Consider the following 21,239-nt stretch of genomic DNA (forward strand, 5'->3'; position numbering starts at 1 on the left):
ACGCCACTCGGCCATGCAGGCACCTGCCCGTTGTCCAGATGTATTTTCATTACCCTCACCCAAGGTCTCCACCGTTTGGTGTACTGCACTGCCGAGCTCCTAGAGGGCCTTGCGTGTAGAACGTGATGTGACTATCTCGCTGTATGAAAAAGAAGCCTGTTGTAAAGTAATATATTCCCATGATGTGACATAACAGGAGTGATTCTGTACATGATTGCACAATGCCATTTAGAAAGTGGTCAAATGTAACATATCTGTTATATTTGGGATTACACTTTCTTAGTAAAGTACATGCGATGGCTGAGCGGGTTAGACGGCTGACTTTGTGTGCTGGCCATTAGGTGCCTGACTCTGAGGGTGTGGGTTCGAATCCCGGATGGGACTCAACCCAAAAAGTACTAGAATTTGTACTTTACTAAGAAAGTGTAATCCCAAATATAACATATGTTACATGATTCTGTACAGTTTAATGTCAGCACAATGCTGATTGTAACTTCGATTGCTGGCAGTAGATACCTGTCTGAAAGTTAAACACCAGCATTACGATTGCTGGTAGTGATAGGTACCTGTCTGAAAATTAAACACCAGTATTACGATTGCTGGCAGTGATAGGAACCTATATGAAAGTTAAACACCAGCATTATGATTGCTGGTAGAGATAGGTACCCGTCTGAAAGTTAAACACCAGTATTACGATTGATTGTAGTGATAGGTACCTGTCTGAAGATTAAACACCAGTATTACGATTGCTGGTAGTGATAGGTACCCGTCTGAAAGTTAAACACCATTATTACGATTGCTGGTAGTGATAGGCACCTGTCTGAAGATTAAACACCAGTATTACGATTACTGGTAGTGATAGATACCTGTCTGAAGATTAAACACCAGTATTGCGATTGCTTGTAGTGATAGGTATCCGTCTGAAAGTTAAACACAAGTATTACGATTACTTGTAGTGATAGGTACCTGTCTGAAGATTAAACACCAGTATTACGATTACTGGTAGTGATAGGTATTGTCTGAGGGTTAAACACCATTATTACGATTGCTGGTAGTGATAGGTACCAGTCTGAAAGTCAAACACCATTATTACGATTGCTGGTAGTGATAGGTACCCGTCTGAAAGTTAAACACCAGTATTATGATTGCTGGTAGTGATAGGTACCTGTCTGAAGCTTAAACACCAGTATTACGATTGCTGGTAGTGATAGGTACCCGTCTGAAGGTTAAACACCAGTATTACCATTGCTGGTAGTAATAGGTACCCGTCTGAAAGTTAAATACCATTATTACGATTGCTGGTAGTGATAGGCACCTGTCTGAAGATTAAACACCAGTATTACGATTGCTGGTAGTGATAGGTATTTGTCTGAAAGTTCAACACCAGTATTACGATTGCTGGTAGTGATAGGTATTGTCTGAAGGTTAAACACCATTATTACGATTGCTGGTAGTGATAGGTACCAGTCTGAAAGTCAAACACCATTATTACGATTGCTGGTAGTGATAGGTACCAGTCTGAAAGTAAAACACCAGTATTATGATTGCTGGTAGTGATAGGTACCTGTCTGAAGATTAAACACCAGTATTACGATTGCTGGTAGTGATAGGTACCCGTCTGAAGGTTAAACACCAGTATTACCATTGCTGATAGTAACAGGTACCCGTCTGAAAGTTAAACACCATTATTACGATTGCTGGTAGTGATAGGCACCTGTCTGAAGATTAAACACCAGTATTACGATTACTGGTAGTGATAGATACCTGTCTGAAGATTAAACATCAGTATTGCGATTGCTTGTAGTGATAGGTATCCGTCTGAAAGTTAAACACCATTATTACGATTGCTTGTAGTGATAGGTACCCGTCTGAAAGTTAAACACCAGTATTACGATTGCTGGTAGTGATAGGTATTTGTCTGAAAGTTAAACACCATTATTACGATTGCTTGTAGTGATAGGTACCTCTCTGAAGGTTAAACACCAGTATTACGATTGCTGGTAGTGATAGGTACCAGTCTGAAAGTCAAACACCATTATTACGATTGCTGGTAGTGATAGGTATTTGTCTGAAAGTTAAACACCATTATTACGATTGCTGGTAGTGATAGGTATTTGTCTGAAGGTTAAAACCATTATTACGATTGCTGGTAGTGATAGGTACCAGTCTGAAAGTCAAACACCATTATTACGATTGCTGGTAGTGATAGGTATTTGTCTGAAGGTTAAACACCAGTATTACGATTGCTGGTAGTTGTAGGTATTTGTCTGAAGGTTAAACACCATTATTACGATTGCTGGTAGTGATAGGTATTTGTCTGAAGGTTAAACACCATTATTACGATTGCTGGTAGTAGTGATAGGTATTTGTCTTAAGGTTAAACATCGGTATTACGATTGCTGGTAGTGATAGATACCCGTCTGAAATTTAAACACCATTATTACGATTGCAGGTAGTTGTAGATACATTTCTGAACCTTAAACCGGTATTATGATTGCTGGTAGTGATGCGTGCATGTCCCAACGCTAAACACCAGTATTGCGATTGCTGGTAATGACAGAAACCTGCCTTAACAGACGCCCTATTTCGTTGTTTAGAAAAGTGTATATCCCTCCGAGGTTGACAGCTGTAGTGGCGTGACAGTGTGCAGTCTGGAGTTGATGAAGAATACGCCATCGGTATGGGCCGTAGAAATATGAGGGCGTACATGAAGGGTTAATGAACTATTGTAGACAGGGCAGATCATTACCACTGTGACATATTCTGCGTTTTTTCAGAGATGCTTACATGGGGTAAAGAGAGATCTAACTGATAATAAACGAAGAACAAAACACCCACTATCTATTCCATCCGACGAAGATGGAGAGGGTGTCTCCGGGTCGTTAGATGCTTATTTAGTCTGAAGGGTTACATACCTGGAAGTAGACATTTGTGATGTTTAAAACAACAAACCAGTGGAGCATGTAAGGATTTTCAAGTCCACTGCCTCCAGAGAACAATGGAGGTTCTATGTTATTTCAACCACATGGGTCATACAAAAATGTTAACTGGTAAATAGATGGAATACATCCACAAACCATTCCCAAGGTAAAAACAAAATACATAGCATAGTTTCGTTCTTACTTTTATTTCATAAGTCATATGTATACAATAAAGTTCAATAAATATACACAAATATCACAAAAATGATATTGTCAACACTGTCATGTACAAGTATCAGGTATCACTATTTTATTTTATTAGTTCATTTACATTAATATTACATACATAAATTAAATAATAATATACACAAAGCATGATTAACATTGCATTCAGTACTTAGCACTAGGTCTACTGCATCACACTTCAAAGTCACACACTAAATGTCAGTTCACTGTAACTTCATTAGATGCGACACGGCATCAGCGTAAACCATGACACTCATGGCACCATCTCGGAGTTCTTGCTTCAGAGTCTCTAGTCTTGAGTTGACATGGATGTACTTCCTCCTTTTTGGTGGCGGTTTCCTCCCAGCAGCGTACTGAACAAGCTTGATTTCGTTCAGTTTCTGCTCTTTCCTGAGGAAAGACAACATCTCGAAGACATTGGGGTGAGCCTTAGAAATAATTTTCTTAAGGCGACCATGCCAACCTTCCAGGTGGTTATTGGTTCTTGGACCGGTGTTCAACATGTATCTACCTCAAAGGATTTTTACTGTAATAACAAATGTCTACTTCCAGGTACGACACCGTCTGAAGGTGTATATTTGCTCTATTAAACAAACACATCCAGTTTCAGACATTGATTGCTGAATAAGTTCACAACATTTACCGTCAAAACAGGACAGATCTATTGTTTTCTTGGTGGTTTTAGGGGTGGTTGTTGTCCAGTTGTTGTGTTGGTCAGAGACAACGTAATACCCTGATAATACGTACACCCTGGTTATACACATACCCAGGTTACACACATACCCTGGTTAAACACATACCTTGATTATACACACACTCAGATTACACACATACCCTGAATATAAACATACGCTGCTTATACATGTACCCTTATTATACGTATACTCTGGTTATACACACGCCCTGCTTATACACACACCCTGATGATATATATACCCTGCTTATACACACACCTTGATTATACATATACCCTTATTATACATATACCCATATTATACACATCCCCGAATATACACATCCCAGATTATATACTTATCCTCATTATATACATACCCTTATAATACGTATAACCGTATTTTACACATACTCTGATTATACAGATTGTACGTATGCCGTATGTATTACATAGATAAATAAAAACAGAATGCCTTTTTCTCCAACATGTTTCGTTCTTTACTCTTCAGGGAGGTATACATAGATAAATAAAAACAGAATGCCTTTTTCTCCAACATGTTTCGTTCTTTACTCTTCAGGGAGATTGTACCTCCCTGAAGAGTAAAGAACGAAACATGTTGGAGAAAAAGGCATTCTGTTTTTATTTATCTATGTAATATTTATGACTGAACACCTGCACTATTTTGGACATTTTGTGTGTATATATATATATGGATGCAACTGTCCTGGCTGGATATTTGACACAAACTATGTTTTTTAACGCGGATAGTAAATCACCCGAAGAAATGCACCTTTAAACCTTAAGGGAGGTACGTCAGACACGAAATTTGTGTGAGAAATCAGCGTCTACCTGGTGCACTCTGAGATATTAATGACATCGATAGAGGCTAAATATGTGCGTAAAACGCATATTTTTTTTTTTACATAATGTCCGCATATAGGTATTCTATATACAGGAAACGTTAACATTTGATGAAAATACGTCATCGCCTGCTTGACGGTACTACGGCGGTCATAGGAAAGGTCATAGGTCAGACACACAGGTGCAGACACAGAGGTGGCACTAGGAAACAGACACAGAGGTGGCACAAGGAAACAGACACAGAGGTGGCACAAGGAAAGAGACACACAGACGCAGACACAGAGGTGGCACAAGGAAACAGACACACAGACGCAGACACAGAGGTGGCACAAGGAAAGAGACACAGACGCAGACACAGAGGTGGTACAAGGAAACAGACACACAGATGCAGACACAGAGGTGGCACAAGGAAACAGACACAGAGGTGGCACAAGGAAACAGACACACAGACGCAGACACAGAGGTGGCACAAGGAAAGAGACACAGAGGTGGCACAAGGAAACAGACACACAGACGCAGACACAGAGGTGGCACAAGGAAAGAGACACAGAGGTGGCACAAGGAAAGAGACACACAGACGCAGACACAGAGGTGGCACAAGGAAACAGACACAGAGGTGGCACAAGGAAAGAGACACACAGACGCAGACACAGAGGTGGCACAAGGAAACAGACACAGAGGTGGCACAAGGAAACAGACACACAGACGCAGACACAGAGGTGGCACAAGGAAACAGACACAGAGGTGGCACAAGGAAACAGACACAGAGGTGGCACAAGGAAACAGACACAGAGGTGGCACAAGGAAACAGACACAGAGAGAAGCATAGTGACACAGGCAGATAGTGACACAGACAAATGGCCAGTAACACAGACAGACAGTGATAAAGACACGGGCAGATAGACAGTGACACAGACACACACTAGGGCTTCCACGGGTACTCGAGTACTCGTGGACGAGTCGGGTATAGCTGGACTCGAGTCCATTTTCAAGGACTCGAGGACTCGAAAAGGGGAGATTACTCGAATTATTGACGTTGACGGACTGTCTGCCTTGTGCTAAGCATGAGCGTCCGTTAACGTCTAATATTAAGAAAAAGATATAACTTTATTATCCCGGAGGAAATTCTCATACATCCAAACTGTCTCAAACTAAATATATACAAAGTTCACAAAAATATACACAATAATTACATGCTCAAAACGAATGCTATTTACAAATAAAACTGGCATGATATAATTCAATTAACCACATAGGTAAAGAGGCTGAATAATTCTGGTGAATGGTGATTCAAAATATTTGTTGCATTCACGAATACTTGATGGTATGAAAGACTGTCGAGCTCTGTTTTGAGGGAAGGTAATCGACAGCAGCGTCCAGAAGGAAGTAGTTCAAAATGGTGAGATCAAATATGTCAACTATCAAATCTAATTTTAGCTGTCTTTTTGATTATACTCGAAATACACTCCAGAAGTTTTGCAAGCAGTATTAACAATTTTGAAAAGTCTGTTTTTGTTAAGATGAGACAGATCCCCATACCAACATAGAAAATTGTAGGTCAACACACTTTGAATAAAGGTTTGATAAAAAACTGTCATTACGGTTTTGTCAATGCCTTGACGATAATAATGTTCAGAATCAGAAATTAGGTCAGTAACAGTGGCGTCATCTGCAAATTTCACAGTAAACAAGTCATATATTGACAAGTAACAGTCATTGGTATACAAAACGAAGAGTACGGATGAAGGAACACAGCCATGTGGATCTCCAGTAGAGGTTGAGAGAAAAGAAGATTGATAGCCATTGACACTGACATACTGAGTTCTATGTACCCTGAATTCTTTAACCCATCTGATAATGTTTTTATAACCACCTAGATTACATAGTTTACTCCTCACACGGTGTGGCTGTATGGTATTAGTTGTTACAAGTCTGCAGATGAGAGTAAATATTATACATCGATTGAGATTTCACTTCTTAAAATGATTAGGTAACTATCTTGACAATTGATAGTTTGCATGAAAGGTATGAATTTCGAGTACTCGGGTCCGAGTCGAGTCTCACCCCTCGAGTACTCGAGTCCCCAAAAATGGACTCGTTGAAGCCCTAACACACACAGCTAGAAAGTGACACAGACACAGACAGATAGATAATGGCACAGACACAGGCAGATAGACAGTGACACAGACACAGATAGACAGACAGACAGTGACATAGACACAGGCAGATAGACAGTGACACAGGCACAGACAGACAGTGACACAGGTAGACAGTGACATGGGCAGATAGACAGTGACACAGGCACAGACAGACAGTGACACAGGTAGACAGTGACACGGGCACAGACAGACAGTGACACAGGTAGACAGTGACACAGGCAGATAGACAGTGACACAGACACAGATAGACAGACAGACAGTGAGACAGGCACAGACAGATAGACAGTGACAGAGACACATGTAGATAGACAGTGACACAGATAGACAGTGAGACAGGCACAGGCACAGACAGATAGACAGTGACACAGACACAGGCAGATAGACAGTGACACGGGCAGATTGACAGTGACACAGATAGAGAGTGACACAGGCAGATAGACAGTGACACAGACATAGACACAGGCAGATAGACAGTGACATGGTTAGACAGTGAGACAGGCACAGGCACAGACAGATAGACAGTGACACAGACACAGGCAGATAGACAATGACACAGGCAGATAGACAGTGACACAGACAGATATACAGTGACACAGACAGATAGACAGTGACACAGGCAGATAGACAGTGACACAGACAGATAGACAGTGACACAGGCAGATAGCCAGTGACACACACAGATAGACAGTGACACAGGCAGATAGACAGTGACACAGGCAGATAGACAGTGACACAGGCAGATAGACAGTGACACACACAGATAGACAGTGACACAGACAGATAGACAGTGACACAGACACAGACACAGGCAGATGGACAGTGACACATGCACAGACAGATTGACAATGACACAGGCAGATAGATAGTGGCACAGTTAGACAGTGACACAGGCAGATAGACAGTGACACAGACAGATAGACAGTGACAGAGGCAGATAGACAGTGACACAGACACAGACAGATAGTCGGTGACACAGACAGATAGACAGTGACAGAGGCAGATAGACAGTGACACAGACAGATAGACAGTGACAGAGGCAGATAGACAGTGACACAGACACAGACAGATAGACAGTGACACAGACAGATAGACAGTGACACAGACACAGGCAGATAGACAATGACACAGGCAGATAGACAGTGACACAGACAGATATACAGTGACACAGGCAGATAGACAGTGACACAGGCCGATAGACAGTGACACAGACAGATAGACAGTGACACAGGCAGATAGCCAGTGACACACACAGATAGACAGTGACACAGATAGACAATGACACAGGCAGATAGACAGTGACACAGGCAGATAGACAGTGACACAGGCAGATAGACAGTGACACACACAGATAGCCAGTGACACAGACAGATAGACAGTGATACAGACACAGACACAGGCAGATAGACAGTGACACATGCACAGACAGATTGACAATGACACAGGCAGATAGATAGTGGCATATTTAGACAGTGACACAGGCAGATAGACAGTGACACAGACACAGACAGATAGTCGGTGACACAGACAGATAGACAGTGACAGAGGCAGATAGACAGTGACACAGACAGATAGACAGTGACAGAGGCAGATAGACAGTGACACAGATAGATAGACAGTGACACAGACAGATAGACAATGACACAGGCAGATAGACAGTGACACAGACAGATAGACAGTGATTCAGATAGATAGACACAGACACAGACAGATAGACAGTGACACAGATAGATAGACACAGACACAGGCAGATAGACATTGTAAGGATATTAGTTGGTGCACAGACACAGGCAGATAGACAGTGACACACACAGATAGACAGTGACACAGACAGATAGACAGTGACACATGCACAGACAGATTGACAATGACACAGGCAGATAGATAGTGGCATATTTAGACAGTGACACAGGCAGATAGACAGTGACACAGACACAGACAGATAGTCGGTGACACAGACAGATAGACAGTGACAGAGGCAGATAGACAGTGACACAGACAGATAGACAGTGACAGAGGCAGATAGACAGTGACACAGATAGATAGACAGTGACACAGACAGATAGACAATGACACAGGCAGATAGACAGTGACACAGACAGATAGACAGTGATTCAGATAGATAGACACAGACACAGGCAGATAGACAGTGACACAGATAGATAGACACAGACACAGGCAGATAGACAGTGTAAGGATATTAGTTGGTGCACAGACACAGGCAGATAGACAGTGACACACACAGATAGACAGTGACACAGACAGATAGACAGTGACACAGACACAGACACAGGCAGATGGGCAGTGACACATGCACAGACAGATTGACAATGACACAGGCAGATAGATAGTGGCACAGTTAGACAGTGACACAGGCAGATAGACAGTGACACAGACAGAGAGACAGTGACAGAGGCAGATAGACAGTGACACAGACACAGACAGATAGTCGGTGACACAGACAGATAGACAGTGACAGAGGCAGATAGACAGTGACACAGACAGATAGACAGTGACAGAGGCAGATAGACAGTGACACAGACACAGACAGATAGACAGTGACACAGACAGATAGACAGTGACACAGACACAGGCAGATAGACAATGACACAGGCAGATAGACAGTGACACAGACAGATATACAGTGACACAGGCAGATAGACAGTGACACAGGCCGATAGACAGTGACACAGGCAGATAGACAGTGACACAGGCAGATAGCCAGTGACACACACAGATAGCCAGTGACACAGACAGATAGACAGTGACACAGACACAGACACAGACAGATAGACAGTGACACATGCACAGACAGATTGACAATGACACAGGCAGATAGATAGTGGCATATTTAGACAGTGACACAGGCAGATAGACAGTGACACAGACAGATAGACAGTGACACAGGCAGATAGACAGTGACACAGATAGATAGACACAGACACAGGCAGATAGACAGTGGCACAGATAGATAGACACAGACACAGGCAGATAGACAGTGTAAGGATATTAGTTGGTGCACAGACACAGGCAGATAGACAGTGACACAGACTCATGCAGAAGCAGGAACGAGAGGTCAATACAAACTTGTGTGTGTTGGCCCAGTGTCATATTATGAAACCAGATCCCGAGAAATAATGTACGTTAGTTGTGTCACATTGTTCATACTAATCTATTCTGCAGGCGACGTGATTAAGCATCATTGATTTTGGGCTAATTGTGTTTAAATGGGGTTCTAATGGATAAAATGAGCATGCCAAGCTTGGTGGTACTAATCAATATTCCTATAAATTAGGATGTCCTCCTCTCTTTCTTTGTCGGGTAAAACTTGTATCAATGCTCAGGTAAAAACGACAACCATCCTCGAGACTACATCGCCGACAATTTCTTGAATTATGGGGGTTAGCACATGGGTTCCAAAGCTCTGCCATCTTAAGGCGTCGAATTTCACCAGGTCAACTTAGTTGTATCCATACAGAGCTTTCTAAGCGAACACAATCATGAGGATTTGCTGGGAGGGCAACGAGCGTCTCGAAATCCGGGTGAGACTTACTGGGTGCTGCATGATATTTAGTTCTTCCGGTACAAGGTCGGTATGATCCAACCCCCCGATCTTGTCAATGATAAATAACGCACATACATAACAAAAGTAGTCTTATGGCTGAGACTACGGGTTATAACTTAAACAGTACGGATCTCAACGTTATCAGTGGGTGTAGCGGTGTACGGATATTAGTGGGTGTAGCCGACTACGAAATCACCACGTTAATAGTGGGTGTAGCGGTGTAAGGGTATCAGTGGGTGTAGCGGTGTACCGATCTCCACGTTATTAGCGAGTGTAGCGGCGTAAGGATATCAGTGGGTGTAGCGGTGTAAGGGTATCAGTGGGTGTAGCGGTGTAAGGGTATCAGTGGGTGAAGCAGTGTAAGGATATTAGTGGTTGAAGCAGTGTATGGGTTTCCAAGTTATTAGTGGGTGTAGCGGTGTCTGGATATTAGTGGGTGTAGAGGTGTGCGGATCTCCATGTTATTAGTGGGTGTAGCTGTGGATGGATATCAGTGGGTGTAGAGGTGTGCGGATCTCCATGTTATTAGTGGGTGTAGCGGTGGATGGATATCAGTGGGTGTAGCGGTGAACGGATGTCAGTGGGTGTAGCGGTGTACTGATATCAGTCGGTGTAGTGGGCTACGGATTTCCACGTCAATAGTGAGTGTAGCGGTGTACTGATATCAGTTGGTGTAGTGGGCTATGGATTTCCATGTGAATAGTGGGTGAAGCGGTGTATGGATATCAGTGGGTGTAGCGGTGTACTGATATCAGTGGGTGTATCGGTGTACTGCTATCAGTCGGTGTAGTGGGCTACGGATTTCCACGTTAATAGTGAGTGTAGCGGTGTACAGATATCAGTGGGTGTAGTGGTGTACTGATATCAGTTGGTGTAGTGGACTATGGATCTCCACGTCAATAGTGGGTGTAGCGGTGTACGGATATCAGTGGATGTAGTGGTGTACTGCTATCAGTCGGTGTAGTGGGCTACGGATTTCCACGTTAATAGTGAGTGTAGCAGTTTACGGATATCAGTGGGTGTAGCGTTGTACTGATATCTGTTGGTGTAGTGGACTACGGATCTCCACGTCAATAGTGGGTGTAGCGGTGTACGGATATCAGTGGATGTAGTGGTGTACTGCTATCAGTCGGTGTAGTGGGCTACGGATTTCCACGTTAATAGTGAGTGTAGCGGTGTACGGATATCAGTGGATGTAGTGGTGTACTGATATCAGCTGGTGTAGTGGACTATGGATCTCCACGTTAATAGTGAGTGTAGCGGTGTACGGATATCAGTGGATGTAGTGGTGTACTGATATCAGTTGGTGTAGTGGACTATGGATCTCCACGTCAATAGTGGGTGTAGCGGTGTACGGATATCAGTGGATGTAGTGGTGTACTGCTATCAGTCGGTGTAGTGGGCTACGGATTTCCACGTTAATAGTGAGTGTAGCGGTGTACGGATATCAGTGGATGTAGTGGTGTACTGATATCAGTTGGTGTAGTGGACTATGGATCTCCACGTTAATAGTGAGTTTAGCGGTGTACGGATATCAGTGGATGTAGTGGTGTACTGATATCAGTTGGTGTAGTGGACTATGGATCTCCACATCAATAGTGAGTGTAGCGGTGTACGGATATCAGTGGATGTAGTGGTGTACTGATATCAGTTGGTGTAGTGGACTATGGATCTCCACGTCAATAGTGGGTTTAGTGGCGTACAGATATTAGTGGGTATAGTGGTGTAAGGATCTCCACGTTATTAGCGAGTGTAGCGGTGTAAGGGTATCAGTGGGTGTTGCGGTGTACGTATCTCCACGTTAATAGAGGGTGTAGCGGTGTACGGGTATCAGTGGGTGTACCGGACTACGGATCTCAACGTTATTAGCGAGTGTAGCGGTGTACGGATCTCCAAGCTATAAGTGGGTGTAGCGGTGTACAGATCTCCACTTTATTAGTGGGTGTAGAGGTGTGTGGATCTCCACCTTATTAGCGAGTGTAGCGGTGTACGGGTATCAGTGGGTGTACCGAACTACGGATCTCCACGTTACTAGCGAGTATAGCGATGAAAGGATATTAGTGTGTGTAACGGTGTAAGGATATTAGTGGGTGTAGCGGACCATGGATCCCAACGTTATTAGCGAGTGTAGCAGTGTACGGGTATCAGTGGGTGTATCGAACTACGGATCTCCGCGTTATTAGCGAGTGTAGCGGTGTACGGGTATCAGTGGGTGTAGCGGACTACGGATCTCAACGTTATTAGCGAGTGTAGCGGTGTACTGATATCAGTGGGTGTAGCGGCTACGGATCTCCAAGTTATTAGCGAGTGTAGCGGTGTACGGGTATCAGTGGGTGTAGCGGACTACGGATCTCAACGTTATTAGCGAGTGTAGCGGTGTACGGGTATCAGTGGGTGTAGCGGACTACGGATCTCCACGTTATTAGCGAGTGTAGCGGTGTAAGGATATCAGTGCGTGTAGCGGTGTAAGGATATTAGTAGGTGCAGCGGACTAAGGATCTCCACGTTATTAATGAAGATAGACATTAAAATTGTTTTGAGCCGTAATTAATTATGGACTAATTAACCTTGGCAGTCTGAGATAATCCGTAGGTCGGATAATGTATTTAACTTAACCCTCACTTTGATTTATGTCGTTGTTCTTGCCAATATCGAGCTCTGAATTACCTGTGATATAGGACGCGCGAGACAGCTGTGACAAACTATAAACAAATGTGACACTGATCTGAGTTCCGTCAGTGCAGTACATGTATCTAAGTTAAAGTACAATCTGGTTGACGTTGTTGTCGGCTCTCTTTGATACTATACATTTTGTTACAGATACTAAAATATTTTGAAATAGGCATCTATGATATTGCTAAAAAATACCGAATCAGTATTATTTTATAAAACTTAGAAATATAGTCACTGTATGTTCATTTTTGTCACTCAAAACCTCCAATTCAGTTCAAACAGGTTCAAAATTTCTTTGGAGACTGTAACAGATTCTCTGATTGTATTCATGTGAAAAGAAGCAGCCCCTTCAAGGCTTCATATGAGGAGACTTTGGTGAGATGTAACATGAACTGCCCGACATACTATGAATATTGAACATACGCACGCACGCACGCACGCACGCACGCATATATGAGAAGATTGTAAACTATTATAAAACTTTCAATCATTTACTGGCAAACGTAATCACATAAATTATAATCCTATGAAGTTGATAATAATAATTCAAATCAATTTATTGTTTGCTGCAACTCCAAGTCACATTAATATGATTTACATGGAAGACGAGGTACATATATACACACTGAATAAGTCATGGCGCTATATCAACGAGGTATACCAACTAGTTTGTTGCCCTTGCTATATTTTGTTTTCAAATATTTTATATCTATTACAAGGATAAGGTTGAAAGTGATTATCAGTAGCATAGCAAATAAAACCTATTTGAAGACACGCCCTGGTGATACACTCCTGTCATATCCATTCTACAGAACAGAATCAGCTGTATAATGTGTCATGAATTCCCTGTGACTGCGATAAATATATATGCATCTGTGTTTCTCAACCAGAATGGGTGTTATTCTTCATCAATAATCAATAGTCAGATTTTGAGTTTACAATATTAGATGACAGAGCAAGAGAATTTGTGATGCAACACTCATCTGTGGATTCATATTGATATGAGGTGAGACATTGTACAGCCATTGTTGTAGATTCATATTGGTATGAGGTGAGAACTTGTACAGCCAGTTGGTGTGGATTCATATTGATAAGAGGTGAGACATTGTACAGCCAGTTGGTGTGGATTCATATTGATAAGAGGTGAGACATTGTACAGCCAGTTGGTGTGGATTCATATTGATAAGAGGTGAGACATTGTACAGCCAGTTGGTGTGGATTCATATTGATAAGAGGTGAGACATTGTACAGCCAGTTGGTGTGGATTCATATTGATATAAGGTGAGACATTGTACAGCCAGTTGGTGTGGATTCACATTGATATAAGGTGAGACATTGTACAGCCAGTTGGTGTGGATTCATATTGATATAAGGTGAGAAATTGTACAGCCAGTTGGTGTGGATTCGGGACTGAATATCGCCCTAATATCGGCAGGTCTAGATATATCTCCGGTGACATGGTGTGATGAAGCCCAATCACATGTTCCACATGCTGCGATTAATTCATCACAAATGAACTGTTAACAATCAAGAAGAGATTAGAAACAATTTACTGCTGTTTTCTTTGAAAAAGTTCTTTATTTTTTATTCCAATGAAAAAATATACCTAAATCTATGTCTTTCGCGTTATTGGTATAAAATACCTGTCCATGGATGTATGATAAATGACACTGACTGATCCGTGCCCTGTCTGCCCTGACTGGCCCCAAGGAGTGTGACTCAATGGCGACTTCCTCATTTGATGATATGATTTACATCAGACATGTACTTCAGTTTCACCACATGTAATTATACAGCTAAATTATAACCTCAAACACAATATTCAACCCTTCTCTTTAGATCGTGTAGACAGTCAACCTGTAAACCAAAATATCCCAAGCCATATCCGTCGTTGACACCAAAATGTTTCGCCCACGGCGACGCCATGGAGATTCGCACGTGGTCGTCCCCTGTACATATCACACACGAAGGAGGACGCCAGGAGGCGGGCCTTACGGGCCGGGACTCGATCGATGTTTTCAAAGTAATCACGCCTACAGGCCATAAAGGAAACTCTGGACAATACCAGGAACATGCAACGGAATTGAAGGGTCCTCATATAGGCTTTTTACATCGCCTGGGATCCCCTGAACAGACAATGTTTTTTGAAAATGTGTAGATTATCATGCGTTTGCAGTTAGCGCTCAAGCATAGTTGCATAACCAGGTGACAACACATGTGACACCACGAGCAGTCCGTCAAGACTCTACCAATATATATAGATACGTGAGCAATGCCAATTCAGTACATACATGTTATTCCCAGATCACATATGATATGGTCAGGTGTTTGTCACTATCAAGGCCTGTTGGTAGGGCATCAACCTAGACGTCAGTGTAGACATGTACCTTCACTTGCCTGGAGCAGGCAATATACGCCTCCACTCTGTTATGTGTAGAACCATCTCGACTTTTGTGACCAATTTCCTGTGATGTGTGTTTACTTTCATGATGTACAGAAAGTAAAATAAATCAATAATCAATAACGATGCTGATCAGCCAGTAAACAACAATAACGGAACTGTGTAAACGTGCGTGTATTTGTTCACGGAACGTGATCAGCACCTAGCACGTCATGGTACCAACACATCAACACTGACCAATTACCTACGAATATGCACGTTTGCATGACAATATACAATGAATGACCATGTTTTCTAGCATTCAGTTCCACAACTGGTACGCGTGTGTGCGTGTGTAGGTGCGGGCGTTGGGGGTTGGGGAGGGGATGCACAGAACTTGGCGATGTCTTATGGCGAGATTTAGTTAATATTCATCAGCGATAACTGGCTTAACTAAAGTCCCTTGAACACAGTGGGCAGGAATCAAGATAAATGACATCTTGTTACTGTTGATAAGATGCCACAATAAAAAGTCTACTGTTCACTTGAGTGGAAGGTTGGATAAACGTTAGTGGACGGGTCGCTGTAACCGACACAGCAGTTGTTCCGACTCTCGCCCAATCTTGTGCGTCACTGGATAACGCTTATGCGGAACTCGGTAATTCCTGGACTGTAGTCGTATTGGCATGAGGTGGTCCTTCACAAATACACCAAAGTCAGCGGGTTTCCTTGGGATTCCTTGGGAAACTGAAACAATCCAAACATATAAGCGTTATATTTCACGCATTACCGATACAGGGCATTGAATGAGACAACATACATTACCGATATAGGGCATTGAATGAGACAACATACATTACCGATATAGGGCATTGAATGAGACAACATACATTACCGATATAGGGCACTGAATGAGACAATATACATTACCAATATAGGGCATTGAATGAGACAACATACATTACCGATATAGGGCATTGAATGAGACAATATACATTATCAATATAGGGCATTGAATGAGACAATGTACATTATCAATATAGGGCATTGAATGAGACAATGTACATTACCGATATAGGGCATTGAATGAGACAACATACATTACCGATATAGGGCACTGAATGAGACAATATACATTACCAATATAGGGCATTGAATGAGACAATGTACATTACCGATATAGGGCATTGAATGAGACAATATACATTACCGATATAGGGCACTGAATGAGACAATGTACATTACCGATATAGGGCATTGAATGAGACAATATACATTACCGATATAGGGCATTGAATGAGACAATATACATTACCGATATAGGGCATTGAATGAGACAATATACATTATCAATATAGGGCATTGAATGAGACAATGTACATTACAGACACAGGGCATTGAATGAGACAACATACATTAATGACATAGGGCATTGAATGAGACAATATACATTAATGATATAGGAAACTGAATGAGACAATGTACATTACAGACACAGGGCATTGAATGAGACAATATACATTAATGATATAGGGTACTGAATGAGACAATATACATTAATGATATAGGGCACTGAATGAGACAATATACATTAATGATATAGGGAATTGAATGAGACAATATACATTAATGATATAGGGCACTGAATGAGACAATATACATTAATGATATAGGGAATTGAATGAGACAATATACATTAATGATATAGGGAACTGAATGAGACAATGTACAACAATAATATAGGGAATTGAATGAGACAATATACATTAATGATATAGGGCACTGAACGAGACAATATACATTAATGATATAGGGAATTGAATGAGACAATATACATTAATGATATAGGGCACTGAATGAGACAATATACATTAATGATATAGGGAATTGAATGAGACAATATACATTAATGATATAGGGCACTGAATGAGACAATATACATTAATGATATAGGGAATTGAATGAGACAATATACATTAATGATATGGGGCACTGAATGAGACAATATACATTAATGATATAGGGAATTGAATGAGACAATATACATTAATGATATAGGGAACTGAATGAGACAATATACATTAATGATATAGGAATGAATTGAATGAGACAATATACATTAATGATATAGGGCACTGAATGAGACAATATACATTAATGATATAGGGAATTGAATGAGACAATATACATTAATGATATAGGGCACTGAATGAGACAATATACATTAATGATATAGGGAATTGAATGAGACAATATACATTAATGATATAGGGAATTGAATGAGACAATATACATTAATGATATAGGGAATTGAATGAGACAATATACATTAATGATATATGGAACTGAATGAGACAATATACATTAATGATATAGGGAACTGAATGAGACAATATACATTAATGATATAGGGAACTGAATGAGACAATATACATTAATGATATAGGGAACTGAATGAGACAATATACATTAATGATATAGGGCACTGAATGAGACAATATACATTAATGATATAGGGAACTGAATGAGACAATATACATTAATGATATAGGGATTTGAATGAGACAATATACATTAATGATATAGGGCAACTGAATGAGACAATATACATTAATGATATAGGGAATTGAATGAGACAATATACATTAATGATATAGGGAACTGAATGAGACAATATACATTAATGATATAGGGAACTGAATGAGATATAATAATGAGACAATATATTAATGATATAGGGAACTGAATGAGACAATATACATTAATGATATAGGGAACTGAATGAGACAATATACATTAATGATATAGGGAACTGAATGAGACAATATACATTAATGATATAGGGAACTGAATGAGACAATATACATTAATGATATAGGGAACTGAATGAGACAATATACATTAATGATATAGGGAACTGAATGAGACAATATACATTAATGATATAGGGGAATACATGAATGAGACAATATACATTAATGATATAGGAACTGAATGAACTGAATAGGGCATGTGAATGACACATATACATTAATGATATAGGGAACTGAATGAGACAATATACATTAATGATATAGGGAACTGAATGAGACAATATACATTAATGATATAGGGCACTGAATGAGACAATATACATTAATGATATAGGGAACTGAATGACAATATACATTAATGATATAGGAACTGAACACAATATATGATATGATATAGGGATATAGACTGAATGAGACAATATACATTAATGATATAGGGAACTGAATGAGACAATATACATTAATGATATAGGGAACTGAATGAGACAATATACATTAATGATATAGGGCACTGAATGAGACAATATACATTAATGATATAGGGAACTGAATGAGACAATATACATTAATGATATAGGGAACTGAATGAGACAATATACATTAATGATATAGGGAACTGAATGAGACAATATACATTAATGATATAGGGAATTGAATGAGACAATATACATTAATGATATAGGGAATTGAATGAGACAATATACATTAATGATATAGGGGAACTGAATGAGACAATATACATTAATGATATAGGAACTGAATGAGACAATATACATTAATGATATAGGGAACTGAATGAGACAATATACATTAATGATATAGGGAACTGAATGAGACAATATACATTAATGATATAGGGAACTGAATGAGACAATATACATTAATGATATAGGGAACTGAATGAGACAATATACATTAATGATATAGGAACTTGAATGAGACAATATACATTAATGATATAGGGAACTGAATGAGACAATATACATTAATGATATAGGGAACTGAATGAGACAATATACATTAATGATATAGGGAACTGAATGAGACAATATACATTAATGATATAGGGAATTGAATGAGACAATATACATTAATGATATAGGGAACTGAATGAGACAAATATACATTAATGATATAGGGGAACTGAATGAGACAATATACATTAATGATATAGGGGAACTGAATGAGACAATATACATTAATGATATAGGGCACTGAATGAGACAATATACATTAATGATATAGGGAACTGAATGAGACAATATACATTAATGATATAGGGATGTGAATGAGACAATATACATTAATGATATAGGGAACTGAATGAGACAATATACATTAATGATATAGGGAACTGAATGAGACAATATACATTAATGATATAGGGAATTGAATGAGACAATATACATTAATGATATAGGGAACTGAATGAGACAATATACATTAATGATATAGGGAACTGAATGAGACTATATACATTAATGATATAGGGCACTGAATGAGACAATATACATTAATGATATAGGGAATTGAATGAGACAATATACATTAATGATATAGGGAATTGAATGAGACAATATACATTAAAGATATAGGGTACTGAATGAGACAATATACATTAATGATATAGGGAACTGAATGAGACAATATACATTAATGATATAGGGAACTGAATGAGACAATATACATTAATGATATAGGGAATTGAATGAGACAATATACATTAATGATATAGGGAACTGAATGAGACAATATACATTAATGATATAGGGCACTGAACGAGACAATATACATTAATGATATAGGGAACTGAATGAGACAATATACATTAATGATATAGGGAATTGAATGAGACAATATACATTAATGATATAGGGAATTGAATGAGACAATGCACATAACCTACGGATACTAAATCAAGGTACTGTAGCGAAAGGCGTGTAGTTGGGAAGGTATTCTAACCATGGCTGGCGTCGTCCCACCACACCAGTGGTCAGAACAAAGGTCCAAGCTGCAAACAAAAGCACTGAGCTCCACACCTGGGCAGCCAACCACGACTACTTTGTGACACATGGACAAGAGTGTTATATATATAGAATATACACAGGGAAATTCAGATAGGTTATGCTTCACTGACCTTTTGTTGGTCTACATCTGTTTTAGAGGTATAGTGTGCTGTTTAGACGGATCTACACCCGTTATCAGTGGCTTATCTGATCAATATGCCCACAGTTGTATCTATGTTGCTGGAAAACGTGAACTGTAGTGCAGCCCTACCTCAACAGGGCAGAACCTTCCTTAACGTCATTCTCATTACTGTATGCATAGAACAGCCGAAACTGATACCAATATATAGCGGCTACGATTGCTGCCAAATGTACTTCTGCTTGAACGTTCTGAATAAAATAGCTTATAAAAGACTTTGCGTTATGTATCACAGATTTAGACTTCACCATTGTGAATACAGATGTTTCGCCTTTTTAACAAGACCAGTTTTCACATAACTACGTGTAGCAGTTATATCTTTCAGCAACATTTGGACGTCACTCGCTAATCAGTCTGTGTCCCTTTCTGTCTATTTGGTTAATGTCAGATCATATGTTACTGGCTCTAATACTCCCATATATACTTATCATTCGAACATGAACAGAATGACAACAATCATGAAACATATCTACTCAAGGAGCTCATGTTATATTACAGGGCATATTGTTGTTGGTGTACCTAGACTCTCTATAAAACAATGAGATGATGAGGGATGTCAGATGGTATAAGTGTCTTTACAGGCACCTGTTCAATTTAAATAGCATCTTGTCAAACACGCTGTATTGGCGACCAAGTCTTTTTTGGCTTCGAGAGAAGTCCTTGAGAGTTGGTTGTAGTTATTTGATATGTGTATATTATTCAACAGAAGATAATGAAACCTCCACCTTCCTACTCATAAATCT

The 21,239-nt window shown here is 40.1% G+C and overlaps 1 long non-coding RNA gene across 1 annotated transcript; it reads right to left on the reverse strand.

Annotated features, from left to right (window-relative positions):
• Positions 1–15,377: 15,377 nt before the first annotated feature.
• On the reverse strand, positions 15,378–20,526 carry LOC124276831. Its single transcript, XR_006898671.1, has 2 exons — positions 20,429–20,526; positions 15,378–16,225 (listed from the first exon to the last, which is right to left on the reverse strand). It is a non-coding gene; the product is annotated as an uncharacterized LOC124276831 (long non-coding RNA).
• Between the last annotated feature and the right edge of the window lie 713 nt (positions 20,527–21,239).

Source organism: Haliotis rubra, unplaced genomic scaffold (assembly GCF_003918875.1).
Source record: "Haliotis rubra isolate DU_JTF1 unplaced genomic scaffold, ASM391887v1 Scf214, whole genome shotgun sequence".
Lineage (NCBI taxonomy): Eukaryota > Metazoa > Mollusca > Gastropoda > Lepetellida > Haliotidae > Haliotis > Haliotis rubra.